The sequence below is a fragment of the Aegilops tauschii genome, chromosome 3 (assembly GCF_002575655.3).
Source record: "Aegilops tauschii subsp. strangulata cultivar AL8/78 chromosome 3, Aet v6.0, whole genome shotgun sequence".
NCBI lineage: Eukaryota > Viridiplantae > Streptophyta > Magnoliopsida > Poales > Poaceae > Aegilops > Aegilops tauschii.
The window spans coordinates 420,336,697-420,359,887 of NC_053037.3; positions in this window are offsets into that span (position 1 = coordinate 420,336,697).

A 23,191-nucleotide genomic window follows, 5' to 3' on the forward strand; every position below is an offset into this window, starting at 1 on the left:
TACCTGCTCCCTTATTGGAAAGTAGTTCATCACAGAAACCAGTTCCCGTGACACCTACACCAATTAGTGAGGAAGTTAATGATGATGATCATGAAACTTCAGATCAAGTTGTTACTGAACCTCGTAGGTCAACTAGAGTAAGATCCGCACCAGAGTGGTACGGTAATCCTGTTCTGGAGGTTATGTTACTAGACCATGACGAACCTACGAACTATGAAGAAGCGATGGTGAGCCCAGATTCCGCAAAATGGCTTGAGGCCATGAAATCTGAGATGGGATCCATGTATGAGAACAAAGTATGGACTTTGGTTGACTTGCCCGATGATCGGCAAGCCATTGAGAATAAATGGATCTTCAAGAAGAAGACTGACGCTGACGGTAATGTTACTGTCTATAAAGCTCGACTTGTTGCAAAAGGTTTTCGACAAGTTCAAGGGATTGACTACGATGAGACTTTCTCATCCGTAGCGATGCTTAAGTCTATCCAAATCATGTTAGCAATTACCGCATTTTATGATTATGAAATTTGGCAAATGGATGTCAAAACTGCATCCTGAATGGATTTCTGGAAGAAGAGTTGTATATGATGCAACCGGAAGGTTTTATCGATCCAAAGGGAACTAACAAAGTGTGCAAGCTCCAGCGATCCATTTATGGACTGGTGCAAGCCTCTCGGACTTGGAATAAACGCTTTGATAGTGTGATCAAAGCATATGGTTTTATACAGACTTTTGGAGAAGCCTGTATTTACAAGAAAGTGAGTGGGAGCTGTGTTGCATTTCTGATATTATATGTGGATGACATATTGCTGATTGGAAATGATATAGAATTTCTGGATAGCATACATGGATACTTGAATAAGAGTTTTTCAATGAAGGACCTCGGTGAAGCTGCTTATATATTGGGCATCAAAATCTATAGAGATAGATCAAGACGCTTAATTGGACTTTCACAAAGCACATACCTTGACAAAGTTTTGAAGAAGTTCAAAATGGATCAAGCAAAGAAAGGGTTCTTGCCTGTGTTACAAGGTGTGAAGTTGAGTAAGACTCAATGCCCGACCACTGCAGAAGATAGAGAGAAAATGAAAGATGTTCCATATGCTTCAACCATAGGCTCTATCATGTATGCAATGCTATGTACCTGACCTGATGTGTGCCTTGCTATAAGTTTAGCAGGGAGGTACCAAACTAATCCAGGAGTGGATCACTGGACAGCGGTCAAGAACATCCTGAAATACCTGAAAAGGACTAAGGATATGTTTCTCGTTTATGGAGGTGACAAAGAGCTAGTCGTAAATGGTTACGTCGATGCAAGCTTTGACACTGATCCGGACGATTCTAAATCGCAAACCGGATACGTATTTACATTGAACGGTGGAGCTGTAAGTTGGTGCAGTTCTAAACAAAGCGTTGTGGCGGGATCTACGTGTGAAGCAGAGTACATAGCTGCTTCGGAAGCAGCAAATGAAGGAGTCTGGATGAAGGAGTTCATATCCGATCTAGGTGTCATACCTAGTGCATCGGGTCCAATGAAAATCTTTTGTGACAATACTGGTGCAATTGCCTTAGCAAAGGAATCCAGATTTCACAAGAGAACCAAGCACATCAAGAGACGCTTCAACTCCATCCGGGATCAAGTCCAGGTGGGAGACATAGAAATTTGCAAGATACATACGGATCTGAATGTTGCAGACCCGTTGACTAAGCCTCTTCCACGAGCAAAACATGATCAGCACCATGGCTCCATGGATGTTAGAATCATTACTGTGTAATCTAGATTATTGACTCTAGTGCAAGTGGGAGACTGAAGGAAATATGCCCTAGAGGCAATAACAAAGTTATTATTTATTTCCTTATATCATGATAAATTTTTATTATTCATGCTAGAATTGTATTAACCGGAAACATAATACTTGTGTGAATACATAGACAAACAGAGTGTCACTAGTATGCCTCTACTTGACTAGCTCGTTGATCAAAGATGGTTATGTTTCCTAACCATTGACATGGGTTGTCATTTGATTAACGGGATCACATCATTAGGAGAATGATGTGATTGACTTGACCCATTCCGTTAGCTTAGCACTCGATTGTTTAGTATTCCGCTATTGCTTTCTTCATGACTTATACATGTTCCTATGACTATGAGATTATGCAACTCCCGTTTACCGGAGGAACACTTTGTGTGCTACCAAATGTCACAACGTAACTGGGTGATTATAAAGGTGCTCTACAGGTGTCTCCGAAGGTACTTGTTGGGTTGGCGTATTTCGAGATAGGATTTGTCACTCCGATTGTCGGAGAGGTATTTCTGGGCCCACTCGGTAATGCACATCACTATAAGCCTTGCAAGCATTGCAACTAATGAGTTAGTTGCGGGATGATGTATTACGGAACGAGTAAAGAGACTTGCCGGTAACGAGATGGAACTAGGTATTGAGATACCGACGATCGAATCTCGGGCAAGTAACATACCGATGACAAAGGGAACAATGTATGTTATTATGCGGTTTGACCGATAAAGATCTTCGTAGAATATGTGGGAGCCAATATGAGCATCCAGGTTCTGCTATTGGTTATTGACCGGAGACGTGTCTCGGTCATGTCTACATAGTTCTCGAACCCGTAGGGTCCGCACGCTTAAAGTTCGATGATGGTTATATTATGAGTTTATGTGTTTTGATGTACCGAAGGTAGTTCGGAGTCCCGGATGTGATCACGGACATGACGAGGAGTCTCGAAATGGTCGAGACATAAAGATCGATATATTGGACGACGATGTTCGGACACCGGAAAGGTTTCGGAAGGTTTCGGACATTTATCGGAGTACCGGGGGTTACCGGAACCCCCCCGGGAAGCTATTGGGCCTTATGGGCCTTAGTGGAAAGGAGATAGGGATGCCAGGAGGTGGCGCGCGGCCCCCCTTGCCCCAATCCGAATTGGGAAAGGGAAGGGGGCGGCGGCCCCCCTTCTCCTTCCTTCTCTCCACCTCCTCCTTCCCCCTTCTCCTAGTTGGAATAGGAAGGGGGGGGGCAAAACCTACTTGGAGTAGGATTGCCCCCCCTTGGGCGCGCCTCTCCCCTTGGCCGGCCCTCTCCTCCTCCCCCCTTTATATACGGAGGAGGGGGGCACCCCAAAGACACAACAATTGATCTCTTGATCTCTTAGCCGTGTGCGGTGCCCCCCTCCACCATAATACACCTCGATAATATCGTATTGGTGCTTAGGCGAAGCCCTGCGTCGGTAGAACATCATCATCGTCACCACACCGTCGTGCTGACGGAACTCTCCCTCAAAGCTCGGCTGGATCAGAGTTCGAGGGACGTCATTGAGTTGAACGTGTGCAGAACTCGGAGGTGTCGTACGTTCGGTGCTTGATCGGTCGGATCATGAAGACGTACGACTACATCAACCGCGTTGTGCTAACGCTTCCGCTTTCGGTCTACGAGGGTACGTGGACACACTCTCCCCTCTCGTTGCTATGCATCACCATGATCTTGCGTGTGCGTAGGAATTTTTTTGAAATTACTACGTTCCCCAACAGTTATTATACATATCGGCAACACATTAGGTGGTGAGCGCCGTGCTCGTCGTCGAGCGAGAGCAGGACGGACACAAATTCCCGCTGCAAAAACCAGTATACTATGTGTCCACTGTCCTCACACCGTGCAAATCCCGATAGCCTCTTTACCAAAAGATAGCATACGCGGTTTTCATGGCATCCCGGAAGCCGCGACACTACTTTCAAGAGTGCTTGATTACAGTGGCTTCCGAGGTACCACTCAACGACATAATAAACAACTGCGATGCCACGGGCCGGATTGCTAAGTGGGCCATTGAGCTCCTTCCATTCGACATCACATACAAACCACGCCGTGCCATTAAATCCCAAGTACTGGCTGACTTCAGTGCCGGATGGACAGAGGCCGAACTCCCTAAAGAGTACGGCACGTATTCCAACTGGGTTATGTACTTCGATGGTTCCAAAATGCTGGCAGGGTTAGGGGCGGGCGCTGTCCTAACGTCCCCCACTGGAGACGTTGTTCAGTACGTATTCCAAATATTATACACAGACTCCAACAATGTGGCCGAATATGAGGCCTTGTTGCATGGGCTTCAGATAGCTGTCTCCATGGGCATACAACGCCTGGAAGTGCGCGGAGACTCAAACCTCGCAATATCCCAAATAAATGGAGATTTCGATGCCAAAGATCCGAAAATGGCGGCTTACCGCAACACCGTTCTTAAAATCTCGGCCCGTTTTGAGGGGCTCGAGTTTCATCATGTGGCTCGAGAAAGTAATCGAGCGGCGGACGTCCTTGCTCGCATCGGTGCCAAGCGCGACCCCGTTGAGGGAGTCCTGGACTAAGGGGTCCTCGGGCGTCTGGCCTGTCATCTATGGGCCGGACTGATGGGCTGTGAAGACACGAAGACCAAAGACCATACCCGTGTCCGGATTGGACTCTACTTGGCGTGGAAGGCAAGCTAGGCGATCGACTATGAAGATTCCCTCTTATGTAACCGACCTCATGTAACCCTAGATCTCTCCGGTGTCTATATAAACCTGAGAGCATAGTCCGGATAGGCCAGATTCATTACCATATACTCATAGGCTAGACTTCTAGGGATTAGCCATTACGATCTCGTGGTAGATCAACTCTTGTAACACTCATATTCATCAAGATCAATCAAGCAGGAAGTAGGGTATTACCTCCATAGAGAGGGCCCGAACCTGGGTAAACATCGTGTCCCCCGTCTCTTGTTACCATCGATCCTAGACGCACAGTTCGGGACCCCCTACCCGAGATCCGCCGGTTTTGACACCGACATTGGTGCTTTCATTGAGAGTTCCACTGTGCCGTCGACGAAAGGTTTGATGGCCCCTTCAATCTTCAGTTATGACATGATCCAGGGAGAAACCTTCCTCCCCGGACAGATCTTTGTTCGGCGGCTTCGTACTGCGGGCCAATTCACTTGGCCATCTGGAGCAGATCGATAGCTACGCCCCTGGCCATCAGGTCAGATTCGGAAGCCTGAATTACGTCGCGGACATCCATGGAGACTTGATCTTCGACGGATTCAAGACCGCGGCAACCGCTCCCCTTCGCCCTGATGAACATGGCTTAAACCTGTCATCGGGCCGCATCCAGGAGATAGCTCCTGTAACAACTCTGGCCTTAGATTTGGAGCGGATCAAGTCGTCCGAAGATGGGAAACTCAACCCCATCACGGGGGCTATCAATTCGGCGGCGTTGGAGCCACATGCAGATTCCACTTCGTCCGATACTTGCATCAATGGAACCCCGGACTTGTCTCTGGTATCGAGTTTCGAACCCTGCGAGCCCGCGGATACCGAACTCGATCGGCTATCGATCTTCAAGTTCAACGCCGCGGATATCTTCCATGGGCGACCTACTAAACTCACTAAAAAACATATCCCTGGCAGACGGCTCGTCGCCGAACTATGTTCGGTTCGACCTTACGGCGGATGATGGAGAATTTTGCTTCCCACCCGCCACCCACTTCATAGCCACCGTCGAAGACCCAACCAACACGCCTGACCCCTGCACCAAAGACATCGACGGTCTGGACGACGATGAGGGGCAAAGCCAGAGCTTACAATTTGCTAGACACGGGGCGACCACTTCCTGGTATGACGTGTGTACGGTAGACACACCCAGCGACGATCTCGACGATGACAAGGAGGATCCAGTCGAGGATAAGCCTCCTGGTACACAGTCCGAACACCGGCGCCCCCGCCGCCACTCTCAGTCACGTCACTCAAGAGAAAACACTACCAGCATCGGAGGTGATAATACTACGGACAACGAAGACCCTGTTGAGACAGGATCCGAACAGGAGGACCAGGAAAGCGGGCAGGATAGCCCTGATGAACAGGCCGCATACGGAGACTCGGAGGACAGTAATTATCTTCCACTCTCTGAGGAAGAAGAGAGCCTCGGCATCGAGGAATTCATTGTGCCTAAGGAACCGCTAGAACAGGAGCGCTTTAAACGCCGGCTCATAGCCACTGCAAGGAGCCTAAGGAGAAAGCAGCTGCAGCTTCAAGTAAGCCAAGATTTGCTCAATGATAGATGGACCGAGGTCCTGGCCGCCAAAGAATACGGCCTTAGCGTCCCAGACAAAAGCCACCGCAACAGTAGGTGGCTCCCTCAACATGATGGTAAAGCTTTGGAGCCCACACCACCATCGAATAAGCCGGTAGGCCGACCACAGTTCGATCCGGGCAAAACAGCAGCCCTAGCAGAGCACCATACCAACCCATCCGGCCATCCAAGCAAGAATAAAGAAGCTTGTGGGAACACTCGTGACATCCAACAAGACCTGGAGGGTAGAACAGGACACACAAAATCAACACACAGATCGCGGAGACATGCCCCGACCAGTAATAACGGTTATCTATTCGGACACAACAGACCCGAGAACGCTCGGTCCAAAAACCATAAGCGGAGTCTGCCAGAGGTGCTTCACAGTGTGGCCCAACATAGAGGAGCCGCACACCCTCTTTGCTTCACCAACGAGGTAATGGAGCATGAATTTCCAGACGGGTTTAAACCCATCGACATCGAATCATACGATGGAACAACAGATCCCGCAGTATGGATTGAGGACTACCTCCTCCATATCCACCTGGCTCGCGGAGACGACCTTCATGCCATCAAATACCCGCCTCTCAAGCTTAAGGGGCTAGCACGGTACTGGCTAAACAGTCTGCCAGAAAATTCTATTAGCAGCTGGGAAGACTTGGAAGATGCCTTTCGTGACAACTTCCAAGGAACATATGTCCGGCCACCAGACGCCGATGACTTAAGTCATATTGTCCAACAACCCGGCGAGTCAGCTAGGGAACTCTGGACTAGGTTCCTAGTCAAAAAGAACCAAATCGTCAACTGTCCGGACGCGGAAGCCCTCGCGGCCTTCAAACATAGCGTCCGGGATGAATGGCTAGCACGTCACCTCGGCCAGGAAGGACCTAAATCCATGACAGCCCTTACCGCTCTAATGACTCACTTTTGTGCGGGAGAAGACAACTGGCTCGCTCGCAAAAGCGACAATGCCAGCGACCCGGGCACTTCCGAAATCCGAGACGGCAACGGCAAGCCACGACTAAACGAGCATAACAGTCGCAGCAACAACGAAAGATTGCATGACACAGCGGTCAACGCCGGATTTCACAATCCGAAACCCGGCCAACGGAAGAAGCCATTTAAGGCCAAACAGAACGGACCATCCGCCCTTGACAGGATATTGGACCGACCTTGTCAGATTCACGACCACCCTCGTAAGCCAGCTAATCATACCAACAGAAACTGTTGGGTCTTCAAACAGGCAGGCAAGCTTAATGCTGAATACAAGGGGAGAAGGCCACCAAACGATAAAGACGATGGCAAGGCTCGCCAGCCGAACACCGGGGGCCAGAAGCAGTTTCCTTCCGACGTTCGACCACTACCGGAGCGGAAATAGCAGTTCGGCTTCCGCCACCCACCCACTATGACGGCAGGTTTTACACCACGCGTACATCACTACGCGCTCAAGATACCATGGGCATCGGCGGAAGCACAATACGGACAACCCTGCAAACATTCCCGTAACGCTTTTTTATCCATTTTCTTTATTTTCCTTTATTATAAACAGGTGACCGACAGGACTGCATATACAACGGACTCTGTCAGAGTTCCGATCCGTACACTCACCTAAGGGGTTACTTCAGTCAAGGACTCCCCTCCCAGAGGACGGGCGACACACACGTGGGACAGGAGGTCCAAAACATCTTTTTGTAGACCGCACTCTTTATTTTCGAGCCTATACTATGCCTTTTTCCTCCGTTCCCGACCCCGAGCATGTCAAATAGCCGGGTTGTGGTTTTTCCCTTCTTTTTATATATATGAATTTATCATTGGCTTATTGCTCCACTCTGAGTAAACTTCATTTGAACTAATCTTCTATACTCTTTTTTCAATGAGTACGGCCGTAACGGCGGTGTTATAAGACGCACCTCAGCATAACCCGCCAGGGGCTCGGTATGGGAAAATGAGTCGCCACTAAAAGCCCGAACAGCTCTATAGCGTACTTCGGCGTCGCAAGTTTGGCCTTATATGCATTAGCTCCGAATCATTGTCTTTGGTCATTAGTTGGGTTGCCTGGCTCCTGTGCTTGCTACCCTACGGTCCGCTCTATCGGCTAGGGTAGTAAAGGGAGAACTACTGCGGTTGTGCCCTGGCTTTGACCGGATGAGCACCTCAGTAGAGAAAGCCGAAAAATGACTGTCATGATGCGGCGAGAGCTGGTCAACCACTTGACGACTTATTCGAATCTTTAGCGATTCTCCGTGTTACACGAAGGATCTTTTTTAGATCAAAACATGTAAGGCACCGTATTATAATACGCTGCATACATACCAGGGGCTATGTCGTAGCCCCACCATAAAACTCCTATGGCTAAGTGAAAGTGTTAACGCCCTATAGTCCGATTGCCTGGTTCGCCGCATTATCACCTCCTTTATGGACCAAGACGTTGGATAAAGAGTGATTCAATGCTTTTCCGAACACCCCTGTATTTCCTACGAGGGGGCTGAAGCCGACGACTAGAAAACTTTTAGATTATACTAAAACGGCCGCACAGGAGGAATTCAAGCTTTTACACAAAATATAAATAGACTAACTATAAAGTTGTCTGTTACAACCATTATACAAATTACTCGAACATTATGTCTTTCGAGCATTGACCCTCTACTAAGCGGGCGGCCTCTAAGACGTCTTCAAAATAGTGCTCCTGCTCATAACGGTCCTTGCCCTTGGGTGGACTCCTCACCGCAACATCGATGGCCTTCATCTTTCCGCAAAATGTTCTGACTCGGGCAAAGGCCATCCGTGCACCCTCAATGCACGCCGACCGCTTCACAGCGTCGATATGTGGCACCGCGTCGACAAGCCGCCGCACCAGGCCAAAATAACTACTCGGAATAGGCTCACTTGGCCACAACCGGATTATGACGTTTTTCATGGTGTCGCCGGACATCCTATGCAGCTCGGCCCACTAGGACATCTGTTCATTCAGCAACAGAGGGTGCTTCGACGCGCCGAATTGCGACCAGAAAAGCTTCTCTGTTGCATACCCCTCTTGCGCCTGATAAAACTGCGCCGCATCGGAAGAACTCTTCGGCAAGTCTAAAAATTTGTCCGGAGAACTCCATACTTGGTTAAGCTGAGCATAGTTCGGATCGCCGAACTTAGCCTGTAGCAAAAAGGGCTTGCCAGCCACAATCTCCCCAGCTTGCCGGATCTCCTCACAGGATGCTCTGGATTCAGACCGCGCCTCTCTCGCCTCTCGTAAGGCCTTGTCAAGTTCAGCCGTTTTGGCTTCATTTTCCTTCTCCAGAAGTTTACAGCGGCCAGTCGCATTCTCTAACTCGCGTGCCATGGTGGACATGGCCTCCTTGTCCTGGCGCCGCGCGGCTTGTTCGGCCTTCAATTTAGCCGATGCCTTTTCGGCAGCCGCATTACTAAACTGGGCCTGTTCCTTGGCCCGGGCTAGCTCCGCCCGAAGGGCTTCCACGGCGGCAGCACCATCTGCATTGATGCACATTTTATATCAAACTCTCATCAGAGTCATGCTTACATTATAAGCACATTGGTGTAAGGAACGCTCGAAAATATATACCTTGCGAGTCATCAAAACGCCTGTTGATCAAGGCAATGTCATCCTCTGCAATATCCAGCTTTCGCTGCAGTTCGGTTACCTCCGAATTTCGGGCAGCGGCAGGAGGGGAGACAGCCTGCATTCCAAATTAAACCAAGGTTAGTACCTGAAAATATCTTTTCGATCCTCCGATCACTTCCTTTGGAAGGCGATCCGAGTCTCAGGGGCTACTGCATACACAACAGGTGCATTCTGTCAATATTGTTCAATTGGCAACATTACACCACAAACCTCAAAACCTCTTAGAAGGCTCGTAAAGGCCTCGTTCAACCCACTCTTTGCGGATACAACTTTTTCGACCATCGTAACCATTAAGGCACGGTGCTTCTCTGAAACGGACGCTCGTCGCAGCATGTCCATCAGCGTCTCCGGCACTCCTGGGTCTTCGGACACCGCTGCCGGAGCACGACATTCCTTTGAAGGAATCCGCTTACCCGCCTCCAGCATAACCTCCGGCTGTAAACCGTACAGTTCGGGGCCATCATTTTTGATCCCTGGACCCTGAGTCACAGAGGCACCACCTTCGGGTAACTCCCTCCTCGTTTCCTGTGCCACTTGCCGATCAAGGGGAGCCCTCCGGGACGACACTTCAGAATCATCCGCCCTGTTGGGCGAGTAGGCCGGAGACGGCGTTTCACTCTCCATCATCTCTAGAAGAAGATCTCCCGAGGAGGAAGACGATGAAGAAGCACCATGCATTAACCTGCAAGGACGTACATGTATCGGAGGATTACTTCAGTAACGGGAAGGGAATGGGGTATGATCAAAATACCCCGCCGCACTTACGGTTTGGCCGGAGGTTTGTCCTCCTCGCAAGGCTCTACATCGACATCGCTTGCTCTGCCGAAGCCGCCGATGAGGGCGTCTTCCCTTTCTTGGAAGGTTTCCCCTCCTGACCGCCGGAAGCGGCCCTCTTCTTGCCATGAGGGGCCCCCTCTGCACCTTTGCCCCTGGGCAAAGGGGTTTCGGTTCCCCCGAACACAACGTCTAATTCGTCCTTGGAGCGGGCATCACCTCTGGGCTCCTCGCTCTCGCCCCCTTTGTGGACACCTGGTACGGTGTCGGAGTCAGCATTCTCGTCAGCAGAGCAGTCGCAGAATCCTCGGGAAGGGGTGCCGGACACCAGATTAATACCGCTTTCTCTATCCAGCCCTGCGTAGGGACGGATTGTTCAGTATCTTGTCAAAAGATGTTGGAATAAAAGGTGTTCGGAGATTGAATACTTACCGAAGTGTCAGGATGATTGCAGTCGAGGCCGACGTCTTCAGTGGTGTCCGGCCATTGCTCCCGCTCCCCGAAATATAACTTCCACATTCCTTCGTGTGTAATGCCGAAGAAGTACTGAAGAGTGCGCCGCCCTTCTGGATTGAACTCCCACATACGGAGAGGTCACCGCTGACATGGCAGGATCCGGCGGACTAGCATTACTTGAACAACGTTCACAAGTTCGATGCCTCTCTCGGTAAGGCTTCGGATGCGACTTTGCAGAGTCTGCACCTCATTAACAGATCCCCAGTCCAATCCCTTGTTGATCCATGAAGCGAGCTGAATTGGAGGGCCGGGTCGGAAAGCAGGCGTAGCCACCCACGTGGAGCCCCGCGGCTCATTGACATAAAACCACCCCTGCCGCCATAGGTCGGAAGACTCGGCGAAAGATCCTTCAAACCAGACCGCACTGGCAAGCTTGCTCATTGTAACGCTGCCGCACTCTGCCTGCTCCTCCTCCGCCACCCACGGCCTCATGCCAAAGGTCTTGAGCCACAAACCAAAGTGCGGAGGAGTTCAGAGGAAAGCCTCACACGTGACGATGAATGTCGAGATGAGAAGAATGGAGTCCGGGGCCAAATCGTGAAAATCCAATCCATAGTAGAACATGAGCCCCCGGACGAAGGTGTTAAGCACGAACCCTAACCCATGGAGGAAGTGGGACACAAATACTACCCTCTCGCCGGATTTAGGGGTGGGAATAACCTGCCCCTCGGCGGGAAGCCGATGAAGGATTTCTGGGGTCGGATACCTCGCCGCGCGGAGTTCCACGATATCCTCCTCCGTGACAGAAGAGGCCACCCACCAGCCTGAACGGCTGAACCCGGACATGATTGGGGCTGGTGGTGATTGGAACTCGAGGGCTAGAACTCGAGGTGGCTGGGATTGAGGAAGAAGCAAGCACAGAAGAGAAAGACAGGCCCGGGTCCCTATATAAAGGCCCGGAATATCGAGCGTCCCCTCCTGGGTCTCGAAACTTACCTATCCTCAAAGAGTTGTACCCAGGGGACGATTGGGTTACCCATACCTACATTATTGAAAATCCCATGGATTAGGGGACACGATCTCTGCTTTGACAAGACGTGCCAATAAAACCGCTTCCCGAGACGTGGGGCAACGGGCTAGCCAACGGTTGGAAATAATAACCGGGCAGGCGTGATGCAATGCCATAAACAGTTGTCAGCAGATTGGACTCGTGGAGTATTGTATTTTCTGCAATTATATACATAGGTCCGGATACAATCATCCCATCCGAAGACTATCTTGGAGTTCGGAGAAGGGGAACCCGCCTTGCAATGTCGAAGACAATCCGAGAGCCGAACACATCGTCATTGAAGCCAGTTTCACGGGCTACTGAGGGAGTCCTGGACTAAGGGGTCCTCGGGCGTCCGGCTTGTCATCTATGGGCCGGACTGATGGGCTGTGAAGACACGAAGACCGAAGACCATACCCGTGTCTGGATTGGCCTCTACTTGGCGTGGAAGGCAAGCTAGGCGATCGACTATGAAGATTCCCTCTTATGTAACCGACCTCATGTAACCCTAGATCTCTCCGGTGTCTATATAAACCGGAGAGCATAGTCCGGATAGGCCAGATTCATTACCATCTACTCATAGGCTAGACTTCTAGGGTTTAGCCATTACGATCTCGTGGTAGATCAACTCTTGTAGCACTCATATTCATCAAGATCAATCAAGCAGGAAGTAGGGTATTACCTCCATAGAGAGGGCCCGAACCTGGGTAAACATCGTGTCCCCCGTCTCCTGTTACCATCGATCCTAGACGCACAGTTCGGGACCCCCTACCCGAGATCCGCCGGTTTTGACACCGACACCCGTCCCACCTAACATCTTTCTGGAAAGGCTTTTCAAGCCGTCCGTGGTGTGGCAAGGGGAGAGCGGCAACAAAAGTCCGGACCTGACTATAACCTCAGATGCCAAATACACCGATATCATCGGGGGCTCAGCCATCGAAATAACACCATCGGCCCATCTCATAATGGCAGTCATTTCCCCATGGACCGAACCCTTCTTGGCCTACCTTAATAGGCGAGAACTCCCTAAGGATCAGAATGAGGCTCGCCGCATTGTCCGGCGCTCTAAAGCCTACAAGATTCACGATGGAGAACTCTACAAGAAAAGCTCTACCGGAGTACTCGTAAGATGTATCTGTGAGCAAGAGGGGCGACAGCTCTTGGCTGAAATTCATGCCGGTCTCGGTGGTCACCATGCCACGGCTCGGGCCCTTGTAAGCAAGGCTTTCCGTACAGGTTTCTATTGGCCGACGGCCCGAGCAGATGCACAGGAACTTGTCCAACGTTGCGTCGGATGCCAGCTTTTCGCCAACCAGAGCCATATGCCACCCACCGCTCTGCAAACAATCCCCATCACTTGGCCTTTTGCGGTCTGGGGGCTTGATATGGCTGGACCCCTTAAAGGAGGAAGCCATAAGAAAAAATATCTGCTGGTCATGGTGGATAAATTCACCAAGTGGATAGAGGCCAAACCAGTTAAAACGGCCGAAGCCGGACCAGTGATAGACTTTATATCCGGTGTTGTACACCGTTATGGTGTCCCACACAGCATCATCACCGATAACGGCTCCAATTTCACAGCCGAGGAGGTGAAAAACTGGTGCACCAATCTGGGCATTAAGCTCGATAACGCCTTCGTCTATCACCCGCAAACAGACAGTCAAGTCGAACGAGCCAATGGTCTTATTATGAGCGGCATTAAACCTAGACTAGTACGGTCTTTGAAAGAATCAGACAAGCACTGGGTTGAGGAGCTCGACTCCGTACTCTGGGGGCTACGGACCATGCGCAATCACACTACTGGATATACACCTTTCTTCATGGTGTTCGGCGCAGAGGCTGTGTTACCCTGCGACATTATTCATGACTCACCTCGAGTGCGCATGTACGAAGAGAGAGAGGCCGAGCTTGATCGGTGGGACAGCCTAGATGCCCTGGAGGAGGAGCGCGATGTTGCAAAAGCCCGTTCCGCATTTTATCAATAGCAGGCTCGCAGGTATCAAAGCAGAGAAGTGCGGGCCAAGACTTATAATGTTGGCAAACTTGTTCTACGCCTGCCAGAGAAGAAAAAGGACAAACTCAAGCCCAAGTGGGAGGGTCCCTTCATCATCAATGAAGTTCACTGGAGGAGCATACCGCCTGCGTGATGCGTCAGACAATCGCCTAGAGCTGAACCCCTAGAATGCGGCCAGACTTCGAAGATTCTATGCCTAGCGCCGAACTCTTTGTTCGTCTCCTTCTGCCTATTGTTTCCATTACCTTTTCCTCTCTTTTTGCTTTTTCCTTTTTAGCCTTAAAACTTTTTGTGTGGCTAAACCGTACACCTGTGACATACACATCCTCAAATATGTACGTCAATTATACCTGGGGGCTTCTTTGACAGAAGCTTATTATTGTTATTTTTCGAGCATTAAGCTCATCACATATGCGCGCTTTCCCCATATGTACCTTTTCTTCGCCATTATATGCATCGATATGACTTAAGTTTTGGCCAAGCTGGGTTGCCTGGCTCCTGTGCTTATTCCCTACGTTCCCGTTAGTTCGGCTAGGGCATAAAGGGAGCACCTCTGCGATTGTTACTGCCGGGTCATCCGAATGTGTACCTCAGACTGGGTGAAGCCGAAAGCTAGCATTCTTAAGGAAATATTCGGTCGGCGAACTAAAGATGTTTTTCCAATCATTAAAATATGAACCCCCAGATGTTGAATATACTGCGATTTTTTCAATCACAGTTCGGACATGCACATTAACGCATGTACACCCAGGGAAAGGAACCCTTAACGGAACTATTCTCTCTGGAAGATGTTTCTTACAATCACAATGTAATATAACATAGCTAGCCAAATACAACTTGTCTGATCAAGCAACCATGACCCCTACGCCTGGTTTCCACACATACCCCGGTCTATTTTGCCGCTCAGGTATTTGGAAACACTCTGCACCTTCGGGTCCAGTGGCCGAAGCGAAAAGGTCTGCCATGACAATCATTTTACAATCCGCCTAGGGATAAATATGTCAAGGAAAGTACATGGTCACTTAGACTCATAAATTTCCTCCTCTATACCGTCTAACAGCCTGTCTAACTTACAATCCTGTTGGGAATACCTGGCGGCTACTTCTACTTGGTCATATACCAAATTCACGGGAATTTCTTTCCCATCTGACCCTAGAGGTCTGACCCGGGCCATATGATTCAGATCAAGCTTGGTGTACCGTGTTTTCACCATGGCCCAGGCTTCTCGTGCACCTTCCCGGCAGGCCGATATCTTCCATAATCGGAAGCGCCGCCGCGCTCCCTTGCATAGCTGTATAAGCTCCTCTATCCTTCCTAGAGGGGAGGCGGATGGCCATAAGGCCTTGGCAATACTTCGCATCGCCTGCCGAGCTTGCTCGTGCATTTGCGACAGCTCTTGTAGCAGATCGCCCGAGTTTCCAGACATCTCCTCTTCGGGACGGCCGGTCAGCATACCTACAGATATAATTCTGTCAGTCCCTTTCATCTCCGAACTACACGGAGGTAAGTGTGACCACATACCAAATATGCCGCCGCGCAGCCTCTTATTTTCCTTCACGGAATCAGCCAGCTGGGCCCATACATCTTTCAGTTCCTCGCCCAGCTGAGTGTGGGCATCCTGCAGCTTGTTCTTCTCTTCTCTAACTCGTGTCAGCACACGCTCGCCCGCGGCCAGCAGTCTTTTGGCTTCATGTTCTTCCGCTTGGGCGGCTTTCAGTTGCTCCTTCAATTGATCTGACGATCCTGCCATAAGATGAGCAAAAGTGTTAGCATTGCCGGTATATAATTATGTTTTCTCAATGGAGGGGAACATTACCAGGTGATGCCTTCTTGGATTCCTCCGGTTCGGCGGTAGCAGCAGTTAGCTGGGCCCGATAATTTTCTAGTTCCCGAGACAACAGGTTGTTTTTCTTCGACAACACCTGGTTATACAATGATCCTTAAATCAGTTGTATCAACCGCTTCAAGTCTCAGGGGCTACTGGCATATAATTATCAGTTTTGTACAATAAACTTACCCATATATCTTTTACATGTTGGTTTGTGGCTCTGGCAAGCCCGTCTCGAGCAGCTTGGATATATGCATCAGCCGAGCTGAAGGCATTGAACACCTCATTCGTAAAGCCGGGGTCGCATAGAACGGCTCTCCATCGCCGATGATTCATGGCAGTCTCCACTTCCGAGTTGGTGATAGATACATTATCTGACTCCTCCGCCGAAGGACAATCCGACGTCACTCCTGTATCAGCCCTTGCCTTTAAAGCAGGGTCGGGAACCTGGCTTGTGGAGGCGCGGCCGGTAAGATTCCCGGACATAGTCCGGCGAACGCTTTTCCTGATAAGACACAACGGATAATGTCACAGTTGGATGTGACTGCCAAAGGGCATATTTACAACGTCATACCTCTTCGATGAAGGCCTGGTCGTATCTTCATTTGCCTTCCTCTTCGAAGGCTTGCCCGGCGTGGGTGCCGCTCTCTTTGGAGTTGCCTCTGGTGTAGCATGACGCGCCGAGCATCTCCCCTTTGGAGTACAAGACAGTGCGGTGGGTGAGGCAGAATGAGGAGGCTCTTCCAGAGGATATATCTCCTGATTACTTACGTGCGAGGCGGGGAGAAGACCGGGATAGTCGGTGGTGATGGCCACTTCCGTGCCGTCATAGCTCGCCTGGTAGAACACCCCACCCTCGAGCTCCACATATATGTCCGGATCCTCTTCGAATCCGGGGTCAAGGCCCTGGTTCTCTGGCTGTGGGGCGGGGCAGTGTAGCCCCTTGGTGATTTTTCGCCATTCCTGTTACAAATGGACGGAGTAATGTTCATTAAAAGTGACTCAGGGAGTAGATTGAATGGAATAATGGGATTGAAACTCACCCAGCTAGGAGGGTTGTACATGGAAAATCCACCCCGACGCTTAATGCGAAGGAATCCCTCTTCCTCCCCTTTGAATAGTTCGGCCAATATCTTGGCCAAAGCGGCGGGGGTGTCCGGATCTTTTCGACCACAACGGGAGGCGTCATCTTCCCCATTGTAGTGCCACATAGGAAGCCCTTTGTATTGGAGTGGCTGAACCCCTCGCACTATGGAGGTCGCCATCACCTCGACTATTGATAATCCGGACTGGGCAAGCGTCTTTATCTTGCTCATCAGTTGAGGGACTTCCGCGCTATCTTCCTCCTCGAGGCTCCGAGGGCGCCAGCTGTGGCGTTTCTTCAACGGAACCCTTGTAAATTCAGGAAGACCCATTCGAACTAGGTCAGGAAGGGCGATGTCCTCGATATAGAACCATTCGGAAGGCCACTCTTCGGATGCCTTCTTCGGCGTGCCGGACAGGTATCCGGTCCCGGCAATGCGCCATACTTCGGCTCCGCCCACTTCAAATATTGATCCATCTTGGTTGCGAGGGATGAGGCAGAATAGCTTTCTCCACAAATCAAAATGGGCCTCACAGCCCAGGAATAGCTCGCAAAGAGCGATGTAAACCGCGATGTGCATGATGGAGGCTGGAGTGAAGTTGTGCAGTTGGAGGCCATAATACTCCAGGAGCCCTCGGAGGAACGGATGAATTGGAAACCCAATGCCTCTTAGCAGGTAGGGAACAGAACACACTCGTTCCACCCCAGATGGATTGGGGAAATTCTCCGCCTGGGCCCCGCCATTGAAGGAGGTTAGCCCTGCTCGAACAGGGACCAGATCCGCAGGAGGAAGAAATCCCTGTGTTTGCAGCTTCACCAGCTGACCGTGGGGTACGGAGCACCTCTCCCACTCGCCTTTTTCGGGGCCGCAGGGACGGGAGGAAGAGATGGGAGCGTTGGCCATGTTGGAATGGTTTTTCCTAGCAGGCTCTGAGGATTTTTTGCGTGATGTGGAACGGATCTGCGATCCAATCCCGTTAAATAGACACTGTTCTTACATGGCCGGGGTGTTATGTGCAAAAATACCCTGACCTCTCGCATTCGCTTGACACGTGGAAGCTGAAGTTGTTGATACACAGAAGCCGAGGGGTACGCCATTAAATGGAAGGCCGAATACATCACTTTGAAGTCATCGAAGGAGGAACCTGCCTTGCAATGCGGAAGACAATCTGCGCGCCGGATGATACGTCTCCAACGTATCTATAATTTATGAAGTCTTCATGCTATTATATTATCAATCTTAGATGTTTTATATGTATTTATATGCTATTTTATATGATTTTTGGGACTAACCTATTAACCTAGAGCCCAGTGCCAGTTTCTGTTTTCTCCTTGTTTTTGAGTTTTACAGAAAAGGAATATCAAACGGAGTCCAATTGACGTGACAATTTTTGAGGATTTTTTATGGACCAAAAGAAGACCCCGTAGTAAAATAGTTGGGCCAGGAGAGTCCCGGGGCGTCCACAAGGGTGGGGGGCGCGCCCACCCCCCAGGTGCGTGGGCCTGCCTCGTGGACACCTCGGACACCTCCTTGACGTGAGACTGATGCCAAAAATTCCTATAAATACAAAAACCTCGAAAAATTAACCTAGATCGGAAGTTCCGCCGCCGCAAGCCTCTGTAGCCACGAGAAATCAATCTAGGCCCTCTCCGGCACCCTGCCAGAGGGGGCCATCATCACCGGTGGCCATGGAGGAGGATCCTGGAGATGCCATCATCGCCATGAAGGCCAAGGACCAGAGGGAGACCCTCTCCCCATCTAGGGGGGAGGCCATGGAGGAGGAAGCACAAGGGGGAGAACCTCTCCTCCTCTCTCCCGGTGGCGCCGGAGTGCCATCGGGAGGGGAATCATCGCCGCAGTGATCGTCTTCATCAACATCACCACCATCATCACCATCCTCATATCTTTTATGCGGTCCACTCTCCCGCACCCCGCTGTAATCCCTACTTGAACATGGTGCTTTATGCCACATATTATGATCCAATGATGTGTTGCCATCCTATGATGTTTTGAGTAGATATCCTCTTTGGGTTGATTGATGATCTAGATTGGTATGAGTTGTATGTTTTATTTTGGTGCTGTCCTATGGTGCCCTCCGTGTCGCGCAAGCGTGAGGGATTCCCGCTGTAGGGTGTTGCAATACGTTCATGATTCGCTTATAGTGGGTTGGTGAGTGACTGAAACACAAACCCGAGTAAGGGGGTTGTTGCGTATGGGAATAAAGAGGACTTGATGCTTTAATGCTATGGTTGGGTTTTACCTTAATGATCTTTAGTAGTTGCGGATGCTTGCTAGAGTTCCAATCATAAGTGCATATGATCCAAGTAGAGAAAGTATGTTAGCTTATGCCTCTCCCTCATATGAAATTGCAATGACGACTACCGGTCTTGTTAACAATTTCCTAGGATAATTCCACACACCGATCCATCATTATTCCACACTCGCTATTTATAATATTTAGTAATATATTCTAACTTTATGATAACAACACCTACTTTTATATTTTAGCTCTCCGATACCATGCAAAGCTATCCTCTTCATACCCACAACGTAGTTTTATTTCTCGTTTCTAGTTGGAAGCAAACGTTCGGTGCACGTAGAGTCGTATTAGTGGCAGATAGGGCTTGAGAGAATATTGATCTTACCTTTAGCTCCTTGTGGGTTCGACACTCCATACTTATCACTTCCACCTTTGGAAATTGCTACGATGATTCCCTGCACTTGGGGATTATCACCGGACACCTCGTCATTGAAGCCTGGTTCGGGGGCTACTGAGGGAGTCCTGGACTAAGGGGTCCTCGGGCGTCCGGCCTATTAGCCATGGGCTGGACTGATGGGCTGTGAAGATACAAAGACCGAAGACTCTCACCCGTGTCCGGATGGGACTCTCCTTGGCATGGAAGGCAAGCTTGGCGACCAAATCTGAAGATTCCTTTCTCTGTAACCGACTTTATGTAACCCTAGATCCCTCCGTTGTCTATATAAACCGGAGGGTTAGGCCCGTAGGGCCGAAGACTCATAATCGTAGTCATACAGGCTAGACTTCTAGGGTTTTAGCCATTACGATCTCGTGGTAGATCAACTCTTGTAACACTCATATTCATCAAGATCAATCAAGTAGGAAGTAGGGTATTACGTCCATAGAGAGGGCCCGAACCTGGGTAAACATCGTGTCCCCTGTCTCCTGTTACCATCGACCTTAGACGCACAGTTCGGGACCCCCTACTCGAGATCCGCCGGTTTTGACAATGACATGGGGGTCGGCATGAATGGAAGCCATCGCGACCTCATCCGCGCGTGCGGCCACGATTTGCTTCTCCGCTGCCAAATGCTCCTTGAGGTCCTGGCTATACTGCGTGCACCATGGCTTAGGCCGACGCTTATTTGCTGGAGGGGTCGGTGATTTGGGTGGAAGGTGTCGCGCACGCGCTGGCTGTCGGGCATGTGGGATGTGGAAGGAGGAGGAGGATGGGGGTCGGGTGTGGAATACCTGCCTGGATAGGCGAGGCCGAGCAGCGGGAAGGAGGGTCGCCGGCGAGGAGGCAGCGGCGCTGCAAGCAAGTAGTGAAGGTTTCAGCTTGGAAAGGAAGGCGGAAAGAGGGGAAATGTGGCTTTTGGTAAGGGGGAGGGGGCAGGGAGGTAGATATTTCCGCGGAAGCCGAAAATTTGGAATCGCTTCAGCCAAAAAACTGGCGCGCAAAGTGTCATCAGACACGGTCCGAAGATATTTTGTGCTGCATCTCACACGGTCGGTTATAATAAACTGTGTGGGATCTACTTGATTTTTCGTCTTGATTTGAATTACATAATGGTGTCACAGCGGCCATGGACGGTGTTTGAATTGCTAGACCTTTTATCTGTAGTGATCATAAAAGAATTGGAATTATTCAGGGTTCGTTTGGTCATTTTTACGCATTAAGTGAATTTTCAATGCATTTATGTGCATAATTCAAATTTGAACTACATGTGCATGCTCCAGTGCATATAAATTCGTTGAAAAATCAAATCTTTGTCCTTGGGTGCATGCTTAGGTCCCATGCAAGAAATGGGAATGAATTTCAAACACCATGGCACCGTTGATTGCCCGCAAGACATTGAGATGCATGGTTTTTAAATTCTAGTAAATCCAAAACTCGTTTGAAATTCATGAAACTTGGCATGCTATCATGGAGCGGCATCAACATGCCGTGGTACAACTTTTGTCCTATTTGGGGCAGGTTTGGGTATATGCTTCTCACAAACCGGAGCTTCTCACAACAAGCATGATGGTTTTTGGTAGGGAACGTCCCACCTTTGGGGACGAAATGATATCCATTGCCTCTTATTGCTTTCAAGTTTTTTTCTCGTGTCAACATAGAAAAACAGGAGTGTTGTGTGAATTTTTGTGATTTTTTGGGGTTCGTTTGGACATTTTTATGCGTTAACTGAGTTTTCAATGCATTTATGTGCATAATTCAAATTTGAACTACATGTGCATGCTCCAGTGCATATAAATTAGTTGAAAAATCAAATCTGTGTCCTTGGGTGCATGCTTAGGTCCCATGCAAGAAATGGGAATGAATTTCAAACACCAGGGCACTGTTGATTGCCGGCAAAACATTGATATGCCTGGTTTTTAAATTCTAGTAAATCCAAAACTCGTCTGAAATTCATGAAACTTGGCATGCTATCATGGAGCGGCATCAACATGCCGTGGTACAAATTTTGTCCCATTTGGGGCAGGTTTGGGTATATGCTTCTCACAAACCGGAGCTTCTCACAACAAGCATGATGGTTTTCGGTAGGGAACGTCCCACCTTTGGGGACGAAAAGATATCCATTGCCTCTTATTGCTTTCAAGTTTTTTTCTCGTGTCAACATAAAACAACAGGAGTGTTGTGTGAATTTTTGTGATTTTTCGGGGTTCGTTTGGACATTTTTATGCATTAACTGAGTTTTCAACGCATTTATGTGCATAATTCAAATTTGAACTACATGCGCATGCTCCAGTGCATATAAATTGGTTGAAAAATCAAATATGTGTCCTTGGGTGCATTCTTAGGTCCCATGCATGAAATGGGAATGAATTTCAAACACTAGGGCACCGTTGATTGCCGGCAAAACATTGAGATGCCTGGTTTTTAAATTCTAGTAAATCCAAAACTCGTCTGAAATTCATGAAACTTGGCATGCTATCATGGAGCGGCATCAACATGCCGTGGTACAAATTTTGTCCCATTTGGGGCAGGTTTGGGTATATGCTTCTCACAAACCGGAGTTTCTCAGAACAAGCATGATGGTTTTTGGTAGGGAACGTCCCACCTTTGGGGACGAAATGATATCCATTGCCTCTTATTGATTTCAAGTTTTTTTTTTCTCGTGTCAACATAGAACAACAGGAGTGTTGTGTGAATTTTTGTGATTTTTCGGGGTTCGTTTGGACATTTTTATGCATTAACTGAGTTTTCAATGCATTTATGTGCATAATTCAAATTTGAACTACATGCGCATGCTCCAATGCATATAAATTGGTTGAAAAATCAAATATGTGTCCTTGGGTGCATGCTTAGGTCCCATGCAAGAAATGGGAATGAATTTCAAACACCAGGGCACCGTTGATTGCCGGCAAAACATTGAGATGCCTGGTTTTTAAATTCTAGTAAATCCAAAACTCGTCTGAAATTCATGAAACTTGGCATGCTATCATGGAGCGGCATCAACATGTCGTGGTACAAATTTTGTCCCATTTGGGGCAGGTTTGGGTATATGCTTCTCACAAACCGGAGCTTCTCACAACAAGCATGATGGTTTTCGGTAGGGAACGTCCCACCTTTGGGGACGAAACGATATCCATTGCCTCTTATTGCTTTCAAGTTTTTTCTCATGTCAACATAGAACAACAGGAGTGTTGTGTGAATTTTTGTGATTTTTCGGGGTTCGTTTGGACATTTTTATGCATTAACTGAGTTTTCAATGCATTTATGTGCATAATTCAAATTTGAACTACATGCGCATGCTCCAGTGCATATAAATTGGTTGAAAAATCAAATCTGTGTCCTTGGGAGCATGCTTAGGTCCCATGCAAGAAATGGGAATGAATTTCAAACACTAGGGCACCGTTGATTGCTGGCAAAACATTGAGATGCCTTGTTTTTAAATTCTAGTAAATCCAAAACTCGTCTGAAATTCATGAAACTTGGCATGCTATCATGGAAGGGCACCCGACATGCTGTGGTATTTTTCGTGTCCATTTTGAGAGAAGGT